The sequence below is a fragment of the Heloderma suspectum genome, chromosome 5 (genome assembly GCF_057233095.1).
Source record: "Heloderma suspectum isolate Gila_16-S chromosome 5, 16-S_ref, whole genome shotgun sequence".
Classification (NCBI taxonomy): domain Eukaryota; kingdom Metazoa; phylum Chordata; class Lepidosauria; order Squamata; family Helodermatidae; genus Heloderma; species Heloderma suspectum.
This window is the reverse complement of record NC_139462.1, coordinates 37580954-37600157: the sequence shown is the minus strand read 5'-3', so window position 1 is coordinate 37600157 and position 19204 is coordinate 37580954. Positions and strand designations below refer to the sequence as shown.

Here is a 19204-nt window from a genome sequence, read left to right as displayed (position 1 = left end):
CAGTATAAACTACGAGAAATATTTTCCTTCTTGTTGATCCCCTTTCCTTAGCTCTTCTTCCTTGAACTTTTCATAATAATACTAGACCAAATTTTTTTTTGGGGGGGGGGGGTCGTTAGAGCTTCTTATTCTTGCTGCCAGCAGCAAATCTGAGAAACCTGGGATTAATTTCTCCTTAAGCAAGTCACTTCTCAGCCAAACTCGCTTCAAAGTTGTTCAGTTTCTTGGAGGAGTGGTAGGATCTAATGTAAGAAACAATACAACAATTAGCACATGCATTGCATGCAGAAGGTTCCAGGTTCAATCCCCTGGCATCTCCAGGTAGGGCTGGGTAAGCCTCTTGTCCCAAATCCTAGCGAACTGCTGCAGTTATAGATGATACTGAGCTGGATAGCCTGACTTGGTTAAGGTGGCTTCCTACATACCCTATGTAGTTATTGCCTATATATTCTGGAACGAAGAATCCTCCACAATTTATCTGCTGTCCATTTCATTTTAAACCCATACCTCAATGTATTTACTTAACAAGCTTTACAATAAAATCCTAAATGGGGGGATCTTCATTCCTTTTCTTTCACAACGTATTTTGCCATTTTAAATTCTGGGTTTTGTGCTTATCCTACAAGTGAAATAACTATTAATCCTAGTGTCATCCAGATATCTTCCATTAAGTGATGACAGCTTGTGAACATTTTCAAAAGATGTTAGCAAGACAAGTGAACACATATAAATACAAAAATGTGTTGAGTAGACACTGGCAAGAAACCTCTGAAGAAAGTCAGTATATGTAGTATATGCAGCTGTTTTTGAAAGAAGTATTGTCTGAATTTCCATTTGACAGTGGTTAAATGAATCCTATTTCCACATAACTGTTAATACTGAAGTGTCACAACATTTTCCTTTCACTCCCAAATTCCACATTGGTGAGTCAACAAAACTACTCTTAGCCTAAGACTCTGTAATTCACTTGGTGGAGAAAACACTCTTCAACAAGATAATCATGGAGTATCAGATATATTTCTCCACCCATGGAAGATGTGCAGTGCATTCCTACTGAGTTCGGTGCGGCTTACTCCCAGGTAACGTTTTCAAAAGAAAATGACTACTGTCCATGAAAGCTTATGCCATAATAAATTTGTCTCTATGGTGTTACAAGACTGTTAATTTTACTCCCAGGTGAATGAGTTTAGGACAGGGGTGGGCAACTTGTGGCCCTACAGATTTTTGGCCTACAACTCTCATCAGCTCTAGCCAGCATAGTCAATGAGGGATCATAGGAGTTGTAGGCCAAAACATCTGGAGGGCCACAAGTTGCCCACAACCTATTATAGATCTTACCAATAAGTATCTTCAATTCCCAGGAACAATGTTAGCTTTATTACTTTTTTTAAAAAAATTCCTCGAAGACAACTTAATTGCCACTAAAGCAGTACCACCAGTCTTGTAAGCTATTACCTCCATAAGATTTCATCTGGCTTCTGACTGGATCACTTTTGAATGAGAACTAACATTTTAAATGTATTCTAACTACAACTGCATTCCCCTAGAGCTCTATCCACTCATAACACACAGTCATAAACGGTCATTCTTGTCACCCTCAAGCATAATTTCTCTCACATTCTCCTGTGACTTAAGGAATTCATTCCATTAACCTATTCTTACCATATCAACTAACAACAATGCATGTATGAAGCTGGCTTATACCAAGTCAGATTACTGGACCATCTGACTCAGCTTTGCCCTGATTTGGACATCATGTTGAACCATAATTCAGCAGCCTAGGTGAGTCTTGGGTGAGTCATATGCTCCCCCTTCCTCCATTAGCATGGCTGCAGGGAGTTGGGAAGCTTTTGCTTCTATTTTTGATTAGCCACAACTTGTCATGTTATCCAAATCTGTGGTTAAACTTAATTTTGGCTTGTTTTAAACAAGCCAACTTCAAAATGTAATTTATGAAGCTGGCTTGTTTCAAATAAACCGTAGTTAAATATAAACTACATTTTAGAGTTCATACATAATGCTAAATGACAGTTAATCGATATTAGAAGCAAAGGCTTCTGATCTCCTTGCTACTGCACAGCAAGGGCAAGGAACACATGACACCAAGGCTCACTTAAGCTCATTCTCATTACACTAAACTATGATATACATGATATCCAAATGCAGCCAATGTATACTAGGGGTGTACAAAACCCCGCTTACCTGGCTCTGCTGGGGTCTGTAGGTAGGGGGAGGTGATCCATTCCTCCCCCCAAAATCCTCGACGGGGGGGAGGCGATCCATTCCTCCCCCTGGAATCATCCCCAGCCAGCTTCGCTCCTCGACCAGTCCGCAGAGCCGCTGGCCAGGCCAACCCACAGCGGGGCCTCCAGCCACTGTCGGGCTGCTGCAGACGCAAATGGCGTCCTGTGTAGGGGATGCCATTTGCGTCCCTATGTCAGCCCATGATAGGCTACGTATATATTTATGTAGCCTATCATGGCTAAAGAAGGGACGCAAATGCCGTCCCCTATGCTATTTGCATTCCTGCTTTAGCCATGATAGGCTACGTAAATATTTATGTAGCCTATCATGGGCCGGCGTAGGGACGCAAATGGCGGCCGCTACGATGGCCGCCATTTGTGGCCGCAGCAGCCCGGCAGCAGCCAGAGCCGCCACCATCACTGTCACCACCGCTTCATCTGCCGCCGGAGCCACAGCCAGGTAGGCTCTGTTTCACGGGGCTTTCACGGGGTGGTGGGGCGGGTTGCTCCGTTACGCCATGGATTCCAAGGGGCCGAATTCACTGGAATTTGACCTCCCTGGGATCCGTGGCGGAATTCTCTAACATCCCTAATGCATACTCTAACTGGCAGCAGCTCTTCACAGTCTCACAAAGCAGGCTTTTCCTCACTACCCGAGATCCTTTTAACTGGAAATGCCAGGGATTAAACCAAAAGGCTTCTGAATACAAAGCACGTGTTCTGCCAATGAGCTATGATATTTCACCCACTTTCCCCTTGATTTGTTGTATCCAATGGGTCACATCCAATGTTAGCCTAACTAAAGTCTAATTTATTTCAATGGATCCACTCCAAATAGGACTAACACTGGATACAACCCAATGTAGGGAATGTTGCCAATATTCTTCTTTGAGAAGTTCTGTTTTGACATTATGCTTACAACAATGGTGATTAAAAGTTTAGGCAGTTGGTGTGCAGCAAGTACTACTTGCTGTGCAGTAGTTTGGGATCAGGACTTAGTTTTGTATCCTTTATTATAGTCTGCTTTTGCCTCTTATTGTCCGATTTACCAAAAAGCCTTTGTGAAAGAATCTATTTGCATGGTTACAAACTCCAACAATGTTATTGTACACATGTCTACTCAGAGGTTTAAATCCTATCGAGTTCCACAGGATTTACTCACTGGAAAATGGCTATAGGATTGAATCCTGAAGTTGTTATATTTCATAGCAACTGGCATGCCAACCCAATAACTCACCAGTAATCCAATTGCAACATAGATTTGCAAACTCTTCATTACTCAGAAGTAATATTAGGATAACCTAAGCCATTTATTATGCCTGACAGAAACAGATAATCATCTAGTTGCTTTCTAGGATTATCAGCATCTTCAGCCATAAAATCTTGCAAAATCTGATTCCCTCACTGTCATAGAAAGCTGTATCAGAAGACTGGCTCCATTACATCTGTTATAAACATAGTCACCGTGTAAACTCTGTACATCTAACTTCAAACTTGACTGACAAAATATACTATGATACACTGTGGTTTTTATAAAATAAAAAAGGGAATGTAATCAGTAGCAAGCTTTACCATAAGTGCAGGTTCATTTATCTGAAATGTGACAATATTGTTTAGGCGTAATACTGCAGAGTGAGGAGTGCCTCAAGGTCTCATTTTTCCTCACCACTCACATTCCTCCCAGCCTTTCAGTTTCAGAGCTAACTAGTACGAGCATTACCTCTGCACCAGGGTTTTGCTTAGTCACAGTTAAAAGTGGGTTTGTAAAGGGGGATTATAAATTAGAGTAGGGTTAGGAAAGCTGGTGGCCTCCAGATGGTTTGAACTACAATTCCCATAATCCCTTACCATTGGCCATGCTGGCTGGGGCTGAAGCGAACTGTAGTTCAAAAAATTTGGAGGGCATCAGGTTGCCTACTCCTAGGTTACAGTGTGTAGGGCTGGGGAGATTTGTATTGAAATCCCTATGAAACTGACTGAATGACCATGGTCCAGTAACTATTTTCCAGTCTAATCTACTTCACAGACTATGAAAATAGAAGGGTGGGGGCAATAAGAGAAAGAGCCATATATGCCAAGATGCTTGGAAGAAAGGCAAAATATAAATGTTGTAAGTAATTAAATAAATAGAAACAATGGAACAAAATACAGATGCACTGCTAACCATAGGTAGCTTTGAAACAAGGTTTCACATTTAAGAGATTAAACCTGTGCATGGTGCAACAGAAGGCCCACATAAGCCCATCCTACCCTGTAAGCAACAGGAGACAGATATACATCCATCCATGTGCCCAATCTCTATGATGCTACTACATCAAAAAAGGGTTTGCATTGAAAAACTTGGAAATACGAAGCATTGGACACATTCATGCGCATACATATATATATATATATATCCCTGAGCCAGAATCTGCATTTCACTGTGGGAGAGAGGCATGTGCTGAGCAGTACTCTCTTCACACATACAGTTTTGCCGGATTTTAAAGCACCTGATCTGACCCTATTTCTCTATGATGGCTATATCCAAGTTAACAGTTTTCTAAAATGTGTCTTTTTAAAAACTAAACAGATTCATATTCACTAGCACATGCATTTGTAGTTCCAAATTATTCTAAGTACCATGTTTGGCATTCATACAGGCTGCACACAACCAGACTACTGGAGGGAAAAACAATCTGAAGTTACAATGCATAGTTGTGGGCTGGTGCTTAAACACAAATAATGGAGAACAAGAACTACAGAGAAGGAATTTGAGCAACTATTTACACTTCTAATGTGCTATCCGCAATACATGAGTCCACATCACAATACAAAATAATTTATTACCTCAATCTAATTAAGAATTAGAAAGCAGCTCCCATGCATATTCCTAGCTGGACAGGGAATTGTGTGGGCAATTTAGTGTAGTACATATAGTTCCCCTCTTTGAGCCAGTAGCCAGAGCTACAAGCAGAAAGCCCTTTTTTAAAAAAGAACAAATCTGAACAACTGGTTGTTTAGGATAGGGAGCTGGATTCAGTTTCCACTATGCCATCTAAACAACTGATTTGCAGAATTTCAGTTTTTTTAAACATGGGCTCTGTGTGGGACAGGGCCCAAGTGTTTTGTGGCAGTTGTGCCAGCTCCAGAAAATGAGGATAACCCAGGCCCACGAACAAACCACAACAGGGAGAATTAATATATTAGCTGCATGTTAAATCTGGAGAGCCTTGCTATTTTCAAACTGAAAACAAACATGTGTTGGGACATACTATCTCAATGGTAGAGGGCTGAATAGGAGTTGGGGAGGGCTTCTTTACTCACCAAGGGACTTTGAGGCAACTAATGGGGAGGGGGAAGCCCAGCCTATTTTCCCACTATGTGGCCAGGAGCATAGCCACATCATTCTGCCCACATAGTCACAGCCTGACAATTCAAACCATACTTGCAAGAGTATATGTCAGTTTAGCCCACTCAAGTTTTTACTAGTTACCTGCCCACAACATACCAAAGTCGTTTGCGGCACATCAGCTTGAGAACAGAACATATTCTGCCAATTTACAAAACTGTCCGGGTATACTCAACTGGAGGCAATTCCTATTTCATCAGAGGCAAATAACCAACTCTATTTTCAAGTTTGGTGCAGGGCTGCAGCCATGCACAACCTATTACAGGCAGGGGTGGCTGAGCACAAAGGCCTGAGGTGTTGAATGCTAGGGAATGGGATATATTTCATCTTGCTGTGGCATGGCTGAGTTAAGTCCTCACCGCTCTCCATGCATCTGGGAGTTAGACTGGGGGAACTGTACACAACTCCCCTGCCTGACCTAATTCCCAATGCACACATGCAAAGCTTCTGCACCTCCCCCTCCAGATACATCTATGGGGGCAGGATTTAGCTGTATTAAGTCCAAACATTGCTTTTGTTTATATAAGCCGCCTATACATTTATCGCTAAGAAGCATTTAAAAATAACTTACAATAACCATATTATCAAATCTCATAGTGCAGCAAGGGGGCTTAAAAACCTATGTACACAGCCTTTTCATCTTACTGCATTCTTTGGAAACAGTAAGGCCAAAATAAATTCACCTCTGATTCAAGGAAAGGTTTTAAATATGTGTATTTCCTGACTGATACATCCAGTTCTGCCCCAACCAGCAGCAGGCAGAAAGAATATCAGGTATATGGATTCTATTATGAAGTATTTTAGACAGCTAACCAAGTTTATCAGAACACAGGGAGTCCTATTTTACAGAGTACAGTCTTCAATTTGCAGGGCTGTAGTGTCCAAGTCCAGTTTAAAGATCAAGAGCCAAAAGGAGGGAAAGCAGGGGCCTGGAGGTTGCCCGTCAACACTTAGCACCTGGATAGCAGACTGAGCAGTTATAGAAGTCACCCAGCCACAGTCTTCCCTGCTGTAGTGAGATGTCTTGTATTTCTATTTAAATTATAGTAATTATTTCTAAATGTGCATCTATATATGTCAATTAGCATATGCAAATATTATGCAAGTCTGTGTTCTCTTCGGTCCTCTTTTTTCTTGATGCATTTCCTCTTTTTTGTCTGTGGGCAATGTATAAGCACCCCTTCATGGATCACTGCCTTGTTGTGGCGAAGGGGCTTGCGTAACTCAGTGAAGCCATAAGCTATGCCGTGCAGGGCCACCCAAGATGGACAGGTCATGGTGGAGAGTTCTGACAAAATGTGGTCCACTGGAGAAGGAAATGGCAACCCACTCCAGTATTCTTGCCAAGAAAACCCCATGGAACCCCAAGGCTAAAAGATAATGACGCCGGAAGATGAGCCCCTCAGGTCAGAAGGTGTCCAATATATTACTGGGGAAGAGCAGAGAGAATTTCCAAGTAGCGCCAGAAAGAGTGAAGCGGCTGGGCCAAAGCCGAAAGGACACTCAGCTGTGGATGTGTCTGGTGGTGAAAAGAAAGTCCAATGCTGTAAAGAACAATATTGTTTAGGAATCTGGAATGTAAGATCAATGAATCAAGATAAGCTGGAGGTGGTCAAACATGAGATGGCAAGATTGAACATCGACATCTTGGGAATCAGCGAACTAAAATGGACAGGCATGGGCGAATTTAATTCAGGTGACCATTATATCTACTATTGTGGGCAAGAATCCCTTAGAAGAAATGGAGTAGCACTGCTAGTCAACAAAAGGGTGGGAAAAGCAAAACTGGGGTACAATCTCAAAAACGACAGAATGATTTCAGTACGAATCCAAGACAAACCATTCAACATCACAGTAATTCAAGTCTATGCCCCAACCACTGAGGCCAAAAAAGCTGAGGTTGATCAGTTCTATGAAGACCTACAACACCTTCTAGAACTAACACCAAAAAAAGATGTCCTCTTCATCATAGGGGATTGGAATGCTAAAGTAGGAAGTCAAGAAATCACCGGGATAACAGGCAAGCATGGCCTTGGTGTACAAAACGAAGCAGGACAAAGGCTAATAGAGTTTTGCCAAGAGAACACGCTGATCATAGCAAACACTCTTTTCCAACAGCACAAGAGGCGATTCTACACATGGACATCACCAGATGGTCAATTTCGAAATCAGATTGATTATGTACTTTGCAGCCAAAGATGGAGAAGCTCTATACAGTCAGTAAAAACAAGACCTGGAGCTGACTGTGGCTCAGATCATGAGCTTCTTATTGCAAAATTTCCGCTTAAATTGAAGAATGTAGGGAAAACCACTAAACCATTCAGGTATGACCTAAATCATATCCCTTATGAATATACAATGGAGGTGACGAATAGATTTAAGGGATTAGACCTGACAGAGTGCCTGAGGAACTATGGATGGAGGTCCGTAACATTGTTCCGGAGGCAGCAACTCAATCCATCCCAAAGAAAAAGAAATGCAAGAAAGCCAAGTGGCTGTCTGAGGAGGCTTTACAAGTAGCTGAGGAAAGAAGGGAAGCGAAAAGCAAGGGAGAAAGGGGAAGATATATCCAACTGAATGCAGAGTTCCAGAGAATAGCAAGGAGAGACAAGAAGGCCTTCTTAAATGAACAATGCAAAGAAATCGAGGAAAACAATAGAATGGGAAAGACTAGAGATCTTTTCAAGAAAATTGGAGATCTCAAGGGAATGTTTTGTGCAAAGATGGTGCATGATAAAGGACTAAGAAGGCAGGGACCTAACAGAAGCAGATGAGATTAAGAAGAGGTGGAAAGAATACACAGAAGAACTATACAGGAAAGATCTTAATGTCCCTGATAGCCATGACAGCGCAGTCACTGAACTTGAGCCGGACATCCTCGAGAGTGAAGTCCAGTGGGCCTTAGGAAGCATTAGTAACAACAAAGCTAGCGGAGATGACAGTCTTCCCGCTGAGCTATTTAAAATCCTAAAAGATGATGCTGTTAAAGTGCTGCACTCAATATGCCAACAAATCTGGAACACTCAACAATGGCCGCAAGACTGGAAAAGGTCAGTTTACATTCCAATTCCAAAGAAGGGCAACGCCAAAGAGTGTTCAAACTACCACACAATTGCGCTCACTTCACATGCCAGCAAGGTTATGCTCAAAATCCTACAAGCTAGGCTTCAGCAGCATGTGAACTGAGAACTACCGGAAGTACAAGCGGGGTTTCGAAGAGGCAGAGGAACTAGAGATCAAATCACCAACATTCGCTGGATCATGGAGAAAGCAAGAGAATTCCAGAAAAACGTCTATTTCTACTTCACTGACTATGCTAAAGCCTTTGATTGTGTGGATCACAACAAACTGTGGCAAATTCTTAAAAGAGATGGGAGTACCAGACCACCTTACCTGTCTCCTGAGAAACCTGTATGAGGGTCAAGAAACAACAGTAAGAACTGGACATGGAACAACCGATTGGTTCAAAATTGGGAAAGGAGTACGACAAGGCTGTATATTGTCGCCCTGCTTTTTTAATTTATATGCAGAGTACATCATGAGAAACGCTGGGTTGGATGAATCACAGGTCGGAATTAAGATTGCCGGGAGAATGATCAAAAACCTCAGATACGCAGACAATACCACCCTAATGGCAGAAAGTGAAGAGGATCTAAAGAGCCTCTTGTTGAGGGTGAAAGTGGAGAGTGCAAAAGCTGGTTTGAAACTCAACATTAAAAAAACGAAGATCATGGCATCTGGCCCCATCACTTCCTGGCATATAGAAGGGGAAGAAATGGAAGCAGTGACAGATTTTACTTTCTTGGGCTCCAAGATCACCGCAGACGTCGGTGACTGTAGCCATGAAATTAAAAGACGCTTGCTCCTTGGAGGGAAAGCTATGGCAAACCTAGACAGCATAGTAAGAAGCAGAGACATCACCTTGCCGACAAAGGTCCGCATAATCAAAGCTATGGTTTTCCCAGTAGCAACGTATGGCTGTGAGAGCAGGACTATAAGGAAGGCTGAGCGCCGAAGAATTGATGCTTTCGAACTGTGGTGCTGGAGAAGACTCTTACGAGTCCCCTGGACTGCAAGGAGATCAAATCAGTCAATCCTAAAGGAAATCAACCCTGAGTGCTCACTGGAAGGACAGATACTGAAGCTGAAGCTCAAATATTTTGGCCACCTAATGCAAAGAGAAAAGTCACTGGAAAAGCCCCTGATGCTGGGAAAGATTGAAGGCAAAAGGAGAAGGGGACGGCAGGGGATGAGATGGCTAGATAGCATCACCAATGCAATGAATATGAACTTGAGCACACTCCGGGAGAGAGCGGAGGATAGGAAGGCCTGGCGTGCTCTGGTCCATGGGGTCACGAAGAGTCGGGCACAACTTAACGACTGAACAGCAACAAATGTATAAGCAGCCACCTGGATATATCAGTAGATAGCCATGGAAAGCTCACATGAAAAAGAAGTGCAAAAAAGGGTGAAACACATTTACTGATGACGTGCATAGAGAGCAAAGTTGAGGATTTAGTAATACAAAAAGCAGCAAAGGAAATTAAAACTTTGTTCCCTCAGCCAATAAGCGGTCCTGCTTTCTTCTAAACCTAGGATGGGAGGCTGCTAACATAACAAATAGCAGTTCAATACTGATTAAGACCCCTTCATGGATCACTGCCTTGTTGTGGCGAAGGGGCTTGCGTAACTTAGTGAAGCCATAAGCTATGCCGTGCAGGGCCACCCAAGACGGACAGGGCATGGCAGAGAGTTCTGACAAAATGTGGTCCACTGGAGAAGGAAATGGCAACCCACTCCAGTATTCTTGCCAAGAAAACCCCATGGAACGTATCACAAGGATAAAAGAGATGACGCCGGAAGATGAGCCCCTCAGGTCGGAAGGTGTCCAATATACTACTGGGGAAGAGCAGAGGGTATTTCCAAGTAGCACCAGAAAGGGTGAAGTGGCTGGGCCAAAGCCGAAAGGACACTCAGCTGTGGATGTGTCTGGTGGTGAAAAGAAAATCCGATGCTGTAAAGAACAATATTGTTTAGGAACCTGGAATGTCAGATGAATATGAACTTGAGCACGCTCCGGGAGAGAGCGCAGGACAGGAAGGCCTGGCGTGCTATGGTCCATGGGGTCACGAAGAGTCGGACAGGACTGAACAACAACAAACTGATTAAGGCTATTTGTTATGATCCATGCCTGACATAAGAAAAACAACTAAGAATAAAACTGTCGGCCTTGCTAAGCAATCCCAGGCTTCACCAGAAACAAAAAATGAGTTAAAAACGTGCAGGCCTACAATTTAAGTAATACTGGTCTGAAGATATAGCTAGTTTCAAAAGGGCATTCCACTAATCCAAATTATTGTTCGTTGGAAAAAATCCTAGTGTTCTTATTTCAATTTTTCTGTCCTATTATATCTTCTGATCTTTGGTAGTAATTCAGCATCAGTTTATTATTTTCCTGTGTTCCCTCCTAATTCCCTTAATAGTATATTGCAGGCTTTTCTATCTAGTAGGTGTTATTTTGTTAATCTTGTTTTATCACATATGCAAATCACCAGCATAACATGAATATCAAATTTTTCCCACATGAACCAGAAGTTAACTTTGGTTACTGAACTGGTGACTGAATAAGATCTGAATAGTATTCATCAGCTAAACAGGGGAAATTAATGAGTTCAATGCAAGGAGAGAAATCAGTATGTTCTCAACGTTTCTTTTTTAACAATGAGAATAACTTCTCAAATGTATAGCCAATAGCCATATACCAAAATTATCTATCAGATGCTGCTGCAATGGAGTACATATGCCTTATTTGGATGGAACACTAAACAATGGTCTTGTGTTACATGAACAAGGCTCAGACTTGTACACTTCCCCCTCCCCTTCTGGTGTGGTGATGGAGGAGGAGACTGGAAGCTTTTACTTCTGTTTTTTACTAACTGCTGATAAGCATTAAAATGTGTTAGTCTTAACTATGATTTCCTGAAACCAGCCAGCTTCAAACCATGGTTTTTGAAGTGGCCTTCTTTCAATAAACCATAGTTAACATAAACCACAGTTTGGGTTCAGATGCAATGGAAAACCATAGTTAACTGAAAACAGAAGTGAAAGCTTCTGATCTCCCCGATGCAACTATACTAGAGAAGGAGGGAGTGCATGACCCTAAGGCTCATTCGTTGTTGTTGTTGTTCAGTCGTTAAGTTGTGTCCCACTCTTTGTGACCCCATGGACCATAGCACGCCAGGCCTTCCTGTCCTCCGCTCTCTCCCGGAGTGTGCTCAAGTTCATATTCATTGCATCGGTGATGCTATCTAGTCATCAAGTCTCATTTACTCAACACTAAACCATAGTTTTGTATTACCACCAGACAAAGCCAACCTGGTGCCATCCAGATGTGTTGGACAACAACTCCACAGTTCCCAATCAGCATGACCATACTGGCTGGGAATTATGGGAGTTGCTGGCCAACACAGCTGGAGGACACCAGGTTGGGGAAGGCTGCCATAGAATGTTGTATGTGCAAGTTAAGAGTTACTATCTCCAACAGGCAATTCCCATTCAAAACTTTTCCAAGATCAGTGGATTGTATTGATTCATAAGGAGGATTATTAGTTGGAAGCCATTTCCACAATCAGATGATCACATGAAATATGTGTCCTGAAGATTATCTGTCACACACTTTCAAATACATTTGCTCTGGACTTCAGAAGTGCAGCACAATCAGTTATGTGTTTATTCAGAAATAGGTTCCATCAAGTTCAGTGGGGGCTTACTCCCAAGTAAGTGCACATAGGATTGCCACCTACAAGCCAATCCTAAGCATATTCACAGAAATAAATCCCAGTGAGTTCAATAGGACTTACTTTCAGTAAACATGCACACTATTGCAGCCCAAGTATCAGCTCATCATTGAGCAGCAATGGACAGTATAGTTAAACAGTTTTTTGAGCAGATGCAGATCTGAGGAAACAGTAGTTCATCTGTCTTGCAAGTTGCAGAAACAACTTTCCCATCAATGCCAGTTTTAGTTCCTAAATAAATCTCACAGCAACTGCTGGGACAGTACTGTCTGTGATTCTTAATGCCTTCTGGAATAATCTGGGACAGTAGTGTCCATGGTACAATAATCCTCCTAACAGGCTGAGATCTGCAAAGACAGCAGCATCTCTGTTAAGAGTCATCCTCCCAGCATCTGCTTGGCATATAACAGTACTGTATCCATATTAAAATGAAGTGTCATGGCAGCCAAATTTATATAGTGTTCACAAATTAGATACATTTACCTTTTCCATAAATAGTTTCTGAATAAACAGTAGTATACTGGAAATATATCTTTTAAACAAAAAATTAAAGTTTGATCACAAGCCTTATTAAATGTATTCAAGCCATAGGTAAGCTATACTCATGCAGGTGAAGAGTACTCAAGTATGTGGTGTAGCTACCTATAAAAACAGAGTCATGAATGCAACATGCAGGCAGAAACCTTTATCACTGAGATACATCCATGAAACTCAGCTAGTTCCAGGTTAACAAGCTAAAATCCACCAAGTCAACCTTCTCTAGTTTGTGAATAAAACTGTCCACCAATTTTGATACATTAAACCAGGGCTCAGCAAAAGATAGAATGGGACCTGCTGGAGATTGGCAGTAGATTGGCAAGGGTTTCAGGCTCCCAACTGCAGAACAACTAAAAAGTGTTTCCCCTGCTAAATTAGTCTGCTGAAAGAGAATGCTTGGTGGAAAACAAGGGTGAATATATGTGTGTGAAATGACTTGTGAGTTTGGTTCTGCTACGAATCACAAGTTCCTGGGCTGAGTATGTTGTCAGAGGCACCCTATTTCATAATGCTTAGCATACGTTCTCCTGAGCCACTGTTTTGCATCTGACTGGACACTGGAATTCTAGTAAAAAAGCAAAGTAGATCCCACAAGCCTGATGTCTGCCAACCCCTGTACTACACTGTTACAATTAGAGAGCTTTTAATGGGTCAATAGAAACAAGTAATATTGCTAAAATACACTCATTACCCTAATCCTAACCATCTTTATCCCAAAATGCCTTGAGGATTCCAACGAAGCTTAGGCCCAATTTACCTATTCTCTAAATGTCACAGGAGCCACCAAGAGAGTGGCTTATTTCCACACTATTCCAGTTACATCTGAAGTGTTCACATGGATGGGCTGACTGGTTTCTTCCCATCTCAGCATTGTTGTGGCTGGCAATTCAAGAAGAGTTAGCCCCTAGGTAACTATCTTCTCTCCCCACTGGATATGTATTTCTAAGGACAAAAGACAAATCCACATAAAGTTGGCGTAGGTAACTAAACTTCTATTGTTACTGAGCAGTTGGTGCTGGCAGACCTAGATCATTAAAGTGTCTACTTGGCTGCAGTCTTCAAACCACTTACCCCAGAGCACTCTCATTTTTGTAACTATGATCGCTCTCAGTGGCTGCAACCATTACGAGATGCTTCTGATGTTACAATTTCATATACACAAACTGGCACTTGCTTACAGACAGGCATGCATTGTGCAATGGGAAAATGAATGCAGATGTGCCCTTTTTTGGCCTAATGTAGAAAGTGGACCAGCATCCAGGAGCATATTATTGGGGGGGGGGGGATGAGAGATGGAGATGCCAATTCTTACATGATGCGCACTGCTCCAGAAAACAAAACCCAACTCAGACATTCCTTGATAGTAGATGGGACTGGTAGCCTTAGAATGGCTACTTACAGAGGCCTGAAAGCCAGTAACCACTGGAGCCACATACTTTACTAGGAAAATGGCTTAGTAGTTACGGAAAATGTAAATGAAGATTCTCAAGGGTTTTATGCTTACAGCTACTGTAAAGAAATAACCACAGCTAAAAAAAAAAGGCTTACCATGCAAATAATATCGCATCTAAATGAAGTAACAAAACTATCGTGCTTGGTTAATTTCAAGATTTAACTATAGGCATACCTAAGTGCTTGCCAAATGGTCTTTCAGTAGACATCCCACTAAGCAGAGACATACTTGTCAAATATTATTGCCTTCTTAGTCTGATTTTGCAGATTCTGTGTCTGGCAAGCGAACCTCCCATTTCTAATTTTCTACTGTAAACTATAATAAAAATTCATGAAACATTGTGTTGGATGTCTGAAGTGCCTTCTGATCACAAAAGGACAGTTTTACACCTAGCACTACAGTGTTGCATGAGAAAAGCAGAACTAAACCTGAAGATGCTCTGCCACTAGAGCAAGCATGATAATTGCTATACCTACCTATTTTAGCACTAAATGAGTGCTAGCAGGTAATTCCTTTTTGCTCATGGGTCTTTGGATTCAACTTACTATACCCAACTATTTCACATGATAATAATCTGGCATATTGTTCCAAATGAAGCAAATGAGAGATTTCAATATGATGCAATTAAAATGTTAAGTCCCCAAAGATGCATAATAACTGGAAGCATTGATTTAAAATATACTAAATGGTTACAAAAGTCTATCACTATAAAGTCCTCGTAGGCCAGGAGGTCTGTTCTCCAGAGCATAAGTACAAAGCAAATCAACAATCAAAGCATAATTTGGATTATCAGAAATTCTAATTTATCAAAATGAAGTTAGTGAGCTAATCACCAGGACTTTTATGGTCTGGAAAAAAAACCTGATTCAAGAATGTGTCAGCCAAGGTTAAACATCAGGAGTGTACTCTCAATGCTTTAAAGAAGAAAAAATCTTCTGGGAATAGACTGATAACACTTCAAGGTAACACATCAAAGTAGCAGCACACTTATTTGCAAGTAATACATTTTCTCACAACTTCCTTTCCTGTCCAATCTTCCTAATTTTGTAGCTGTGTACCACAGTTGGTCCCATCATACTGTTTTCAATCCTCTACCCATTACAGAATATTGTCTATAGGATTACTCAGGATTAAGTGGCTTCAGATTGCATTCACAGATGGAAACTGCTTAAAATCGTGATACCTGAACACTAAACACATCTACTTGGAAGACAGGCCAATTGATTTCAATACTTCCAAGAAAGTAGGTTAAGGGTGAAATTGCATGCAACATCCTATAACTCCCTGCATGTCCCAACCAGCCATGGCTGGCTGGTGGCAAGCTGAGAATTGCAGGATTCTAAAAATTCTGTCTAAACTTGTATACGATTGCACCCTTAGGCTCAAAGCCTCAGTCTAAAAACCCACTGCTGCTTCTTTAGGGATGGGAGAGAATTTTTCAATTCATTTTTTGAGAAGAATTTACCACAACTTGCAAATTTCTTCATAAATAGAATGGAATGAATTTGAGATTTAGAAAGTGAGAACGCAGGAGAAAGCGAGACTGAGATTCAGCCATCCAAGTGCATTTGAATACTTAGCTCTTAAAAGTCTGGCTTTGAATCTCTATTTATTCAGCCATAGTTGTAGTGATGAAGTAGGGTTACCATCTCTTTTTTTCTGACAGGCTCCTCATCTTTAATAGCTACATGGCAGGCAAGTCCAAAATTGTCCTCTCCATGCTGGGAATGGTTATAACTACTGAATTTGGCCAGTGCAGATGGGTGATAATTTTGTTTAATTCATTTTTATAAGAATTTGCCAAACTTTACCATTTCTTTCAAAAACTAAATGGAAAGAATTTGAGATTAAAAAAGAAATAATGTAGGAGAAAGTGAAACTGACAAATTCATCCTTCCCTATTCTAGGTCTCCATCAAGTCAAGTGAAACACTTGAGAACGCCAACAGTTAAATAGCTATTTCCAAACATTAGAGAATGTTACACAGTTGACAGGAGAAATATAAAGCCACTTTGATTTTAGGGACCCTAGATTTCTATTAATGAACCTTTCTCTGGAAAATACATATATATTTCAATCACAGGTTCACTAAAATCCAGTAACTCTTATGAAGTATTTTTTCCATATGGAATTTGTAAAGACAAAACAATGGGAATAGGGCAAACGGTGTTGTAAATCACGATCTCTTTTGACAGCTTGATAAATCTATATTATTTTAAAATAACAAGCTGCAATTTCTAGCCTATATTTTTATATAATAAACTCTTTTATATAATGCTGCACATCCAATAAACTTCCTTTAGTATTTTAAAGATATTGTTCTGCATTCTCTAAAAAGATGTTGAAAATAAACTGGATTATAGAAGGCTTGTCTCAGAACATCTAATAAAACTCCAATCAAAACCAGTAGGGGCTTCTCTGAGATCAAAAGTTCCTTTCCAAGATGTGACCTTCTAAAGAAATGTTTGCCTATATTTAAAGTTCCCATAATATTTTATAGCAATGGCACTTAACCAGGAAAGTAGCTAACAGTTTCTGGATGAAGAAAACATTTATGAAAACTTCTTTAATGTTAGACCTTCCAAAATATCATTCACAGTCAGCTTTTATGCAATTCCCAGAAATATCCTTCTCGCCTAATCAATAAGTGGTTTAAAAAAATATGTTAGGGTACAATCCTATACACTCCTACAATCCTATACACTCAAGGAGTAAGCCCCATTGAACTCAGTGGGATCTACTTGTGTGCAGACATACATAGGATTGCACTGTTAAAAACTAAAATCAGTCTCATAGATACAAAAATGGGAATGGTGTTTGTTCTTGAATAAGTTTAGAAATAAATATAAACCAGTTTTTTTTTTTTTAAAAGGATTATTGGGTTAAATCCATTCACTTCCCACAACCCCCCGCCCCCATTACAGCTCAGATTTTTCATCTAAAAGGCAACACACTGAATAGTTGAGGCATCGTTGCTTCCTAGGAAGGACTAAACCCTTGGCTGACGCATCCGTTCTTGAACTTACCTACTTATCTGGAGAAGGGAATAGTTTCAAAAGCAAGTTGTGCCTTCCAGCACTCAGCAGGGAAGCCTCCTTTATAGCCTCCAGGCTCTTTGGCATTTGCAGCTCCTTCTGGCCAGAAACGGAGGCACTCCCACCACTAGGCAAGCAGCCTCAAGGAGAAACAGCTAGAAGAAAGTTTGCCCACACCTCTCCCTTTCCCTTGCAGGCAGCTCTTTTTTCTCCCAACCTCGCACCTCTTTACGCGAATGCCATATGCATATGCACGGTTACCTCGGCAGGGCAACAGCTGGAGAGGTTTCCACTGCGTGAGGGCGGCTCCTGGGAAACAGAGGCAGGCACCTAAGGCTGCCTCGGCTGGACTGGCGGTGCCGTTGCTGCGTCTAGAGCCGCCGCTGTGTTTACAGCCAGCTTCATGCTCTTCGCTTGTCCCCTCCCTCCCGCTGTCTGCCACAGCCTCGCCTGACATCATTCATTCTCTTACACTCACACACACGCCCACTCCATTTCCAAACAGTGACTCACCCTAGCCCTGCTGCTATTCGAAGGCTGGGCTAGAAAAACCGGTTAAAGACCTCTGGAGGAAGGGAAATAACAAAATAGAGGGGAGGGGAGTCCCATTCCCGTTACTAAAGGTCGGGGAAAAGAAGGCTTGGCATAAGGATGAAGCTATGAATCGGTGCATGTACCGTTAACTGCATTTTAATTAAACCATGCGAGTTAGAGAGCTGCGAAGCAGTTATTCAAGGAGAACGGGCGAGCTTCTGTTTGTAAAATCCTGCTCCATATCTTACAGCCGCCTTAAAGAAGCATATTATTGGCAGAACCCGACGTTTCCAGTGCCACTTCTCTTTTCAGCATTTCCAAGTCTTCTGTACCTCTTCCCCCACCCACCCTTTCATGGTTCATTTGTGCTTTATTATACACACTTCATAAACCTGTCGTCCTTCAAACTCCCCACCCCACCCCGAAATGTGTTCCAGCGATCAAAACTCCAAGGTAGTTTAGATGAAGGATTGAAGGGTACAAAAAGGGCATTTAGCCCCAAACCTCCTGCACTGTCTAACCTCCTAAACACCTCTTCTAAAGTAATCAGAAAGCAAAGTGCATCACATCACAGAGATGCTTAAAGAGCTCCCCCCCCCATTATTTTATTAGAAACAAGTTTAGCCCCACTTCCTTGGCAGTAAGCCCCAATGAACAGTGGGTCATTCCAAATAAGAATGTGTAAGATTGGACTGCACATGTATTAAAGGTTACGAAGTTGTCAGGCAAGACAACTTATATATGGGCCAGCTTATATATATGGCTTATATATATATATATATATATATATATATGGCTTATATATAGCAAGAGAAATGATACCGACATAGGGTTGCCACATGTGTGCGCTTCTTATTAGGGTTGCCTACTCCTGGGCCTTGACATTCAGATATTCTTGACGTTCTTGACATTCAGATATTTAGCAGTTAATGACACTGCTTCCCCCACTTTTAACTCCACACCAAGAAAAGCTTCACTGTTGTTAAAGGTGCAGGAGCAGGGCCAGTAATAAGAGGTGGCCGCTTTATACTGAAAGGGGATGGGACTACAAAGAGGGTTAGCTAATGTTGTAGTGAGAAGGTCAGTCAATGGACATGAAAACCAGCTGTCAAAAGTTATCTGCTAATATATGTTAGAAATAATATTTTAGAAGTAAAAACACTTAGATGACAAACGCTGCACACAAACTTTCATTGGCTCAGCAGTTCTGCATACTT

The 19204-nt window shown here is 41.5% G+C and overlaps 1 protein-coding gene across 3 annotated transcripts in view; it reads right to left on the bottom strand.

Moving 5' to 3' along the window:
• The window catches only part of SGMS2 (sphingomyelin synthase 2), a 49749-nt gene extending 31859 nt beyond the window's left edge, over positions 1-17890 (bottom strand). For 2 of the 3 annotated variants that reach the window (XM_084855821.1, XM_084855819.1), the window contains exon 1: positions 17715-17890. The gene's annotated coding sequence lies outside the window, so the exon portion shown is untranslated. Of the gene's footprint in view, positions 1-17444 lie in introns of all 3 variants that reach the window. The other variant, XM_084855820.1, reaches the window with a different exon arrangement.
• Between the last annotated feature and the right edge of the window lie 1314 nt (positions 17891-19204).